At 37.6% G+C, this 8,271-nt stretch overlaps 1 pseudogene; it reads left to right on the plus strand.

Moving 5' to 3' along the window:
* The first annotated feature begins 1,192 nt into the window (after window positions 1-1,192).
* On the plus strand, window positions 1,193-7,626 carry LOC143304683 (rRNA biogenesis protein RRP5-like; annotated as a pseudogene).
* The last annotated feature ends 645 nt before the right edge of the window (window positions 7,627-8,271 follow it).

Below are 8,271 nucleotides of genomic sequence, written 5' to 3' on the forward strand. Positions count from 1 at the left end.
TCCATATCGGTGGTTAGAAAAAGATGCTAGCCGCCCTCGAGGGAAAGTTGCTAGTGGGAGACGCCGCTCGTTGAAAAATAGGTCTCCCCTATTTTCCCATAGGTGGGACAAAGACTGTTTGTCTGTTTGAAGGACTTTAGTTGACTAAATCTTAAGATTTATAACGGGCCTTCAGGCTAGCCGAACATGTACTGCGGAGACGCATCGACATCTGGCAATAATCTTACTCGGAGAATAGGCTCTGCGTGTGATGAGCTACAGGACAGAGACCGTTGGAATGTTTACCGTCGCGTGCCGTCACAAATATTTCTTTTAAGGAAGGCTATAGAATTACTCCATACCTTTGTTAGACAAAGCGTTCATCCCTTGACCGCGATTACGTTAGGCGACGGACTGTCGCCTCGAGCCAAAGCTTACTATCACTAATCTCGAACAATTACAATTGGATTGAACAACTACAATTGTTTAATTACAGCTATAGTAGACTCTAGGTTACAATGTTGCGGGATTATCCAAAATTCCAAAAGCTCCGGTGTTCTTTCATCTCCGACAAATATAAGTACTGTCGAGAGACGCTCGTACAAACGTATTCGTAAAAACAGTGTATGATTGCTCGCAGATGACTCGATAACTCGTATAACTCCGTTAATTACCGTTAATAACTCGTGAAACTCGAATTATAACTGACTCGCTCGCGACTGCTTCCTCTTATTGATAAATGATTTTTTGTCTATTACACGCCTGTCAGATTTCTTTACGAGCAGAACTGTAGCAAGTGCTATTGTAGTAGAATACAAAAAAATGATGAGTGCCTATGTGGGTGTCACGTTTATCTGCAGTTACGAAAATCTGAACTTTAGAAAGAGAACGTTGTTGTGGAAGTAATGATAAGTAAAGTGCGAGTGTTTGTGTAAATTCATATTTTTATAAATTGAAAAAATTATATCTGAGCAGACGATTGTTTTATTATAAATGTTATAAGGAGTACTATATCTTGTATATTTCATACCTCGTTCGGTCTAATACTTCATATATGAAACCTATAGTGGTCATTGTTATCTATATTCATTCAATTAATATTTATTATTAATATTTATATTGAAACAATTTATGTTTATGTCTATGTATGAAGCATAAAAGTTTCAGCAACTATATGGTACGTGGTATTAGCACTATGCTAGGCATTATTTTACATTAGTCTTTGATTCCCGCTCTCTCGCTTGCGCGAATGAGAAGGATTAGGTTCTTACTTCGTTGGAATTGAAACTTATAACTCAACTTAATATGCCTTCGCAATTACTTAACTTGTGACTTAGAGAGTACACGTAGATACCCCGACCATTACACTAAACGATTGTATGTGCCAGTTTATAAAATATGTACGTTGTCATTTACTATATAACATTTAAACCTGGCGACGTGGTAAATGTAAAGATTACAAATATTGATAAACTGAATGATTTCGTTAATGTACAACTTGGTAAATTTAATGTTAAAATTCCACCAGATCATATATCTGACGAAGATCTAAGTCCCTTACAAAAGCTGAAAGTCGACAAAGAAGTAGAAGCAAGAGTCTTGTTCGTTTATATAGGCCGAAAAAAGTATATCTCACTTTGAAAAGGTCTTTAATAACGAGTGACTTGCCCATTTTAGGAAACATACAAGACGCGAAAATTGACTCGAAACACCACGCAACTATCGTTCAAATACATAAGCGTGGAATATTGGTAAAGTTTTTCGGGGATGTCAAAGGTTGGATTCCACATACTGCCCTCGAGCTGGAAACATCTAACGTAAATTGAAACTATTCAACTGGACAAACAATTTTGGTAAAAATTCAAACAGTGAACACAGATTCGGGAAAAGTAGTTCTAAATGTGGCTAATCAAGACATAAAAGTTGAAGAAGCAACATTCGATATTCGTGAAGAAGTAGAGGGCACAATAATAGAATCATCCGCTCAGGGATTATATTTAAGAGTCAGTAGATATAAAGGACAAACTGTTAGTACAGGATTTTTACTAGATGGTCACATGTCACCTTGTATGGAGATTGCAGCTCTACTAGCATCAAAATATGTTCCTGGACATACACTTTCAGCTCTTCTATTTGCTACAGTACCTAATTTAATTTTAACTAGGACTTTTGCAACTCAAGGAAGGTACAGGAATTTTGAAAAACTGAAAATAGGAGACTGTATACCCTGTACGATCAAGGATATGGGTATAAGACTGGTATAAGACTTATTTTTCCAGTTGCAGAATATACGCCATTTGGATATGTATCCCATAGTAACGTTAGTAATTTTAATCTACTGCACACAAACCAAATTTTATTGGCAAAAATATTTTCTATTAACAGGAAAGAACAACAATTAAGACTAACATTACCGCTAAAGAAAATATACGATGGTCCATCTAATCCTAAAAGTAGAATAGTGGCAGCATTGAATCCATTGATCCTGTATTTTAATAAATTAGTAGAACTTTCAAGGAATTCATATTACAAAAACAGACCCATTGCATCTGTCAAATTAGGGCAGAGAGTTACTGGAGAGATTGAAAAAATTACGCCTGATTGGTTGGTTGTTCAATTGCAGAATAACTTGCTAGGTATAGTGTCTAAGAATCATTACTCTGAGAATAAAAAAATAGGGGACAAAATTTCTGGGACGATTATATGGAAAAATTACGTACATGAGCTTGTCCAATCGACCACGTTATCGTTAATAATGCATAAGTGCCAAAATAAGTGCCAAACAAAATAAGCAAATACAATTTCCTGACGGTAAATTGCTACGTGGTAGAATCTTAATGGTGACAAATTGGTTTATCCTGATGCTCCTTCAAAGTATTGGCAACGGAACTTTAGCTGCGATACCTGTACGTCGTCACATAAATAGTTTACTGCCAGATCTAACACCTTATACTATTCATTCTAAAATTAAATGTTACACCTCATTAAATTTCAAAAAATCCGATATTATGTCTCTCAGCGTCATAAAATCTGCATTTGAAAAGAAGTGTTGTGTGAGAGAGAAATCGGATGATAATAATAACTTAAAAAGAAAGAAGCAAAATCAAGAGTACGTGGCACTCGCCAAAAAAATAAGAATTGAAAAGTTACGGGAAGACGAAACATGAAAAACAAAGGGAAACGAAACAGAGAAAAACCAGAGAAAGATTTAGAAAAGGAATATTCAAAGAGAATGTGTGTTGAACAAACAGGAGAAGAAAAGATTAAACTGGAAGATACCAAAGCCTCCGAAGAAGATTTGAAATATGCTGACTCAACTCTCCTTCAGGATGAAGAGTCATCTTGCGATAGTGAAGATGAAGTAGAAGAAAAACCAAATCTGAGAAATAAGAAATTATGTGCCGCTGAACGTCGAGAACAAAAAAGACAGGAGAAACGTGAAATACGTCAAAGAGGAAGCACTCGCCAATAACCAGTTACCAAATTCTGTACATCAGTTCGACAGATTAGTTTTAGCTAGTCTAGACAGTTCAATAGTATGGTTACAGTATATGGAATATCATTTACAAACAACAGAAATCGAGAAAGCAAGAGCAGTTGCAAGAAGAGCGGTGAAAACGATTAATTTCAGGGAACAGAAGGAAAAATTAAACGTTTGGAAGGCTTGGTTGAACTTGGAGTCTAAATTTGGATTTCCTAAAGCACTGAATGATGTTTTTCAAGAGGCAGTGAAGTCTAACGATTCACTGAAAGTATACAGTCACATGTTGACTGTTCATGTCGAGGCTAGCAGGCAGATGGAACTAGAGAAAACAATTAATACCATGATTGGAAAATTTAACTGTATTCCCGAGATGTGATTTAATTGTGGAGAAGGGTTGCTAAAAATGGGTTTGAGGGACAAATCGAGGCATATTATGCAGAGAGCATTCCAATCTTTGCCAGCATCTGAACGTATGTACACTACAGAAATAAAGAGAGAGCAGTAACTCTGTTTGAGCAAATTCTAAGTTCTTATCCGAAACAGGTGGATATATGGTCTTGTTATGTTGATTCTCTAGTTAAATCTAATGATACTGATATAGCAAGGTAAAAATATTTTTTCAACTATATTTTGTCTTTTTAATTTCATACAGAATTTATCTTCTAATAATTTGTATTTACAGGAAAGTTCTAGAGAGAGCAGTTGTTCAGGCATTACCGCCTAGAAAGGTAAAGATCCTCTTTAAAAAGTTGAGCTATGCGTACGTAAAACATAGTGTCTCCGACATTGTGCGACAAGAGTAGAGCAACAGAACCAATCGAGGATGGAAAAAGTACCATCAATAAGAATACTAAACAAAGGAGAAACATACACTATAAGCAGGGCAGTAGACCAACAGAGACCGATTAAAACAACAAGAGAAGTACAGGACTGCGCAAATACAAAAGAAATAGAAATGGAAATAATACAAGAAGACGACGTAAAGAGCAATACTAACAAGGATCTACCACAACATAACGAAAGTTGGAGAACTGTAACTCCCAGCAAAAAAAGAAAAATAAACACAAACACAAACGATAGGAGGACCACAGAAACAGAAAGTCAACAATGGCTACAAGAAATTCCTACACAAAACTCCTTCAGCTCACTGACAGAAGAGATGGACACAGACCCTACAGAAAAACCAAGAACACACACTCCCAAGCCACCACCAATCTACATAGACGCAAAAATAATAGACCCCCTCATTGATCTGCTAAACAGCACGGCAGGAAAAGAAAACTGCACTATCAAACAGCTCAAACTGGACCAGGTAAAAGTACAAACTAATACCCCAGAAACCTACAGAAAAGTAACTAAAGCGCTAAAGGAAGAAAACGCTGGGTATCACACTTACCAACCCAAATCCGACAAGAGCTGCAAAGCAGTAATCAGAGGTCTACACTCCAAAACAAATACAAACAAAATATGCGAGGAATTGGCCAAGATCGGACACCAGGTAAGAACGATCAACAATTTAGCCAGATTTGACACTAAGCAACCACTACCGCTATTCCTAATAGAGTTAGAACCGAAAAGCAACAACAAAGAAATATTTGAAATTAAAAAAATCTCAAACACAATAATCACAGTCGAGCCACCCAGACATAAAAAAGATATACCACAATGCATGCGGTGTCAACAATACGGACACACAAAAAACTACTGCAACAGAAACCCGGCGTGTGTCGAATGCGCAGGAAAGCACCTAACAGTGAACACAAGCCAGCTACAAAGGCTGCGTAGTCAGAAAACAACTACAAAGCAAACTCTTCCCGCCGATTCAAAACAGGACACACAACAATTTCCACACGCAACAAGACAACACAGAATCTATGTCAACACCAAATACACAGCATGTAATGAACAATAACCACACTAACACCAATACCGTCAAAAACCGAAGCTACGCGCAAATAGTCAACCGGTCGTCACCCCTAGATAATCAAGAATAGAACAACCACAGCAACGACGCTACAGAAATCAAAGAGTTAATAAAACATTCCATAAAAAACACCGAAATACTCACAAAAATGATAAGCGAACAAAACGAACTCCTCAGACAGCAAACACAGCAGATAATAGACATGTTACAATTACTTACTAACATGATGAGCAAAAAATAAAAATAGACACGCTTAAAATAGCAACCTGGAACTCTAACGGCCTACAACAAAGGGCCCTAGAAACTAAAACATTCCTGTATAGCAACAACATCGATATACTACTCGTTTCAGAAACACACCTCACAATGAACAGCTATAAAAAAATACCGCACTACACCATATGCGACACCAAGCATCCTTCAGGGAAAGCACACGGAGGGATGGCAGTAGTAATAAAAAAACGACATTAAACATCACCTACACAGTCAGGTCAGTAAGGAACATATACAAGCAACCACCGTTACCGTACAGACTAACAGCAACCAACTGCAGTTGTCAGCAGTATACGTACCGCCGCGACACAAATCTACAACGCAAATGTGGGAAGAGTACTTTCGACACTTAGGTGACAAGTACATTGCAGCGGGAGACTATAATTCAAAGCACACACTATGGGGATCAAGAATCACTACACCTCGAGGTAGAACCTTGGAAAAATACATTAGAAACAATAACCTCAATATATTATCCACAGGAAGACCGACATACTGGCCGACAGACCTGAGCAAAATACCTGACCTGCTAGACTTTGCAGTTACAAAGGGGCTAAACGCAAATAAACTAAACATAGCACCCAGCCTCGAGCTTACCTTCGACCATACGCCCATAATAATTGAATACAGAAACAAACCAATACTTTACAGCAGCACAGAGAAGCTATGCAATAAAACCACCAAATGGCAAATATTCAAAGAAATAATAGAGAGCAAAATCAGCTGCAACATCCCACTGAAAACACCTGAACACATCGATCAAGCAGTAACAACATTCGCAGAAACTATCCAAGAAGCAGCAAGGGCAACCACTATACCTGAAACAACCAACAGACAAACAAAAACAGTTCCACTAGACATCCTCGAAAAAATTAGAGAAAAAAGAAAAGCGAAAGCAAAATGGCAAAAACACAGAACAAAAGAAAACAAAAAACACCTAAACAAATTCACAAAAGAAATAAAAAACAAAATAAAAGAGCACAATAACAACGAGTTCACAAAGTTCATCGAGTCATTATCTGCTCACGAGAACTACAACTACTCCCTATGGAAAGCCACAAAAAAAATAAAGAAGACAATAAAACTGGTACCAGCAACCAGAAGAATGGGCAAGAAGCAACGAAGAGCAAGCTGAAGAATTTTCCAACCACCTATGCAACACATTCACACCACATAATATCAACAACAGCAACCACAATAGTCATACGGACGAGGATGCGCTAACTACTAGTACACCAACTGACAATCACTACACCATACCCAAAGCAACAGCACAAGAAATCAGAAACATAATTGAGAAAACAAAAAATAATTAAGCACCAGGAATCGACCTAATTAACGACAAAATCTTAAAAAACCTTCCGCCAAAAGGAATAAGACAAATCACAATAATAGTTAACGCAATACTAAGAATACAATACTTTCCAAAAACTTGGAAACTGGCACAAATTATAATGATACCCAAACCAGGCAAGGACCCACACGAAACCAAATCCTACCGACCAATCTCACTACTTCCGGTGTTCTCTAAGATACTAGAAAAAATAATTTACGACCGGATAAAACCCATAATAGAGAAAAATCAACTAATACCGGATCACCAATTCGGATTCAGAAACAAACACTCCACAATAGAACAAACGCACAGACTCGTCAATGAAATCTTACAGGTGCTGAAAACAAAACAATACTGCACGGCACTCTTTATGGACATCGAAAAAGCATCCGATCTCACAAGGACATAACCTAACAAACACGATAATGGTACCCCGCTGGGGGTAGCCACCCACATGTTATATTAGTATACCGCTATAATATTTTACCAAATGTCCTACTGGACAAATTGTAAAAATTTAAATCAATAAATAATAAAAAAAATGTTGAAGAGCAGCATGGTACTGAGGAAGACATGACTCGTGTTCAAGAAATGGCTGTAGAATATGTAGAGAAGCAGTGTACAAAATGATTAAAAATAATAAAACATTTTGACACATATTTCATTACATCACGTGAGCAAAACCTATGTTACGTCGCGCAAGATGATCCGTGCGACGTCCTTCATTGTCGGACCGTCAAAACCCAAGCACCATTAAACAGGCCCTCAATAAATCTAAGGCCCCACCATAAAACTTTAACTTTTTAACGTCATTATTTTAACACATGTTTTAAGTTAATCCTTTTGTCCTGGAGGACTTTTTAAGCCTAGAAAGGTTTTCGGTTTATAGAGGGTTATTGGAAAGGTCCTTAGGCTTATTAGGCGCTCTTAAAAATTACGGAGACTGCGGGCAGTGACCTAACGGAAAAAGTGGATATTTATCTAACGGAAAATCCGGTTTTTTCCTGTAAACAATGACACCCCCTAGCAAGGTTGGTAGGAGGTTTCCTTCTCCTCTCACCACTCATTAACATGACTGAAACCAATAGGCATCACATATCGTTACTCTCACCTTATTAACGAAAAGTGTGAGGAACGAATCCGCTTTCTTCGTTCAAGAAAACACACCCACACCGAGCTTTCCTCCGTAATTGCATGAGATCGGAACATCAGTCTCCTCTATTACTACGTCAACTACAACAAGAAACTCAACTGTAAGGGCCTTGCTGTATTACC

This window comes from Bombus vancouverensis, unplaced genomic scaffold (genome assembly GCF_051014615.1).
Source record: "Bombus vancouverensis nearcticus unplaced genomic scaffold, iyBomVanc1_principal scaffold0046, whole genome shotgun sequence".
In the NCBI taxonomy this organism is placed as follows: Eukaryota; Metazoa; Arthropoda; class Insecta; order Hymenoptera; family Apidae; genus Bombus; species Bombus vancouverensis.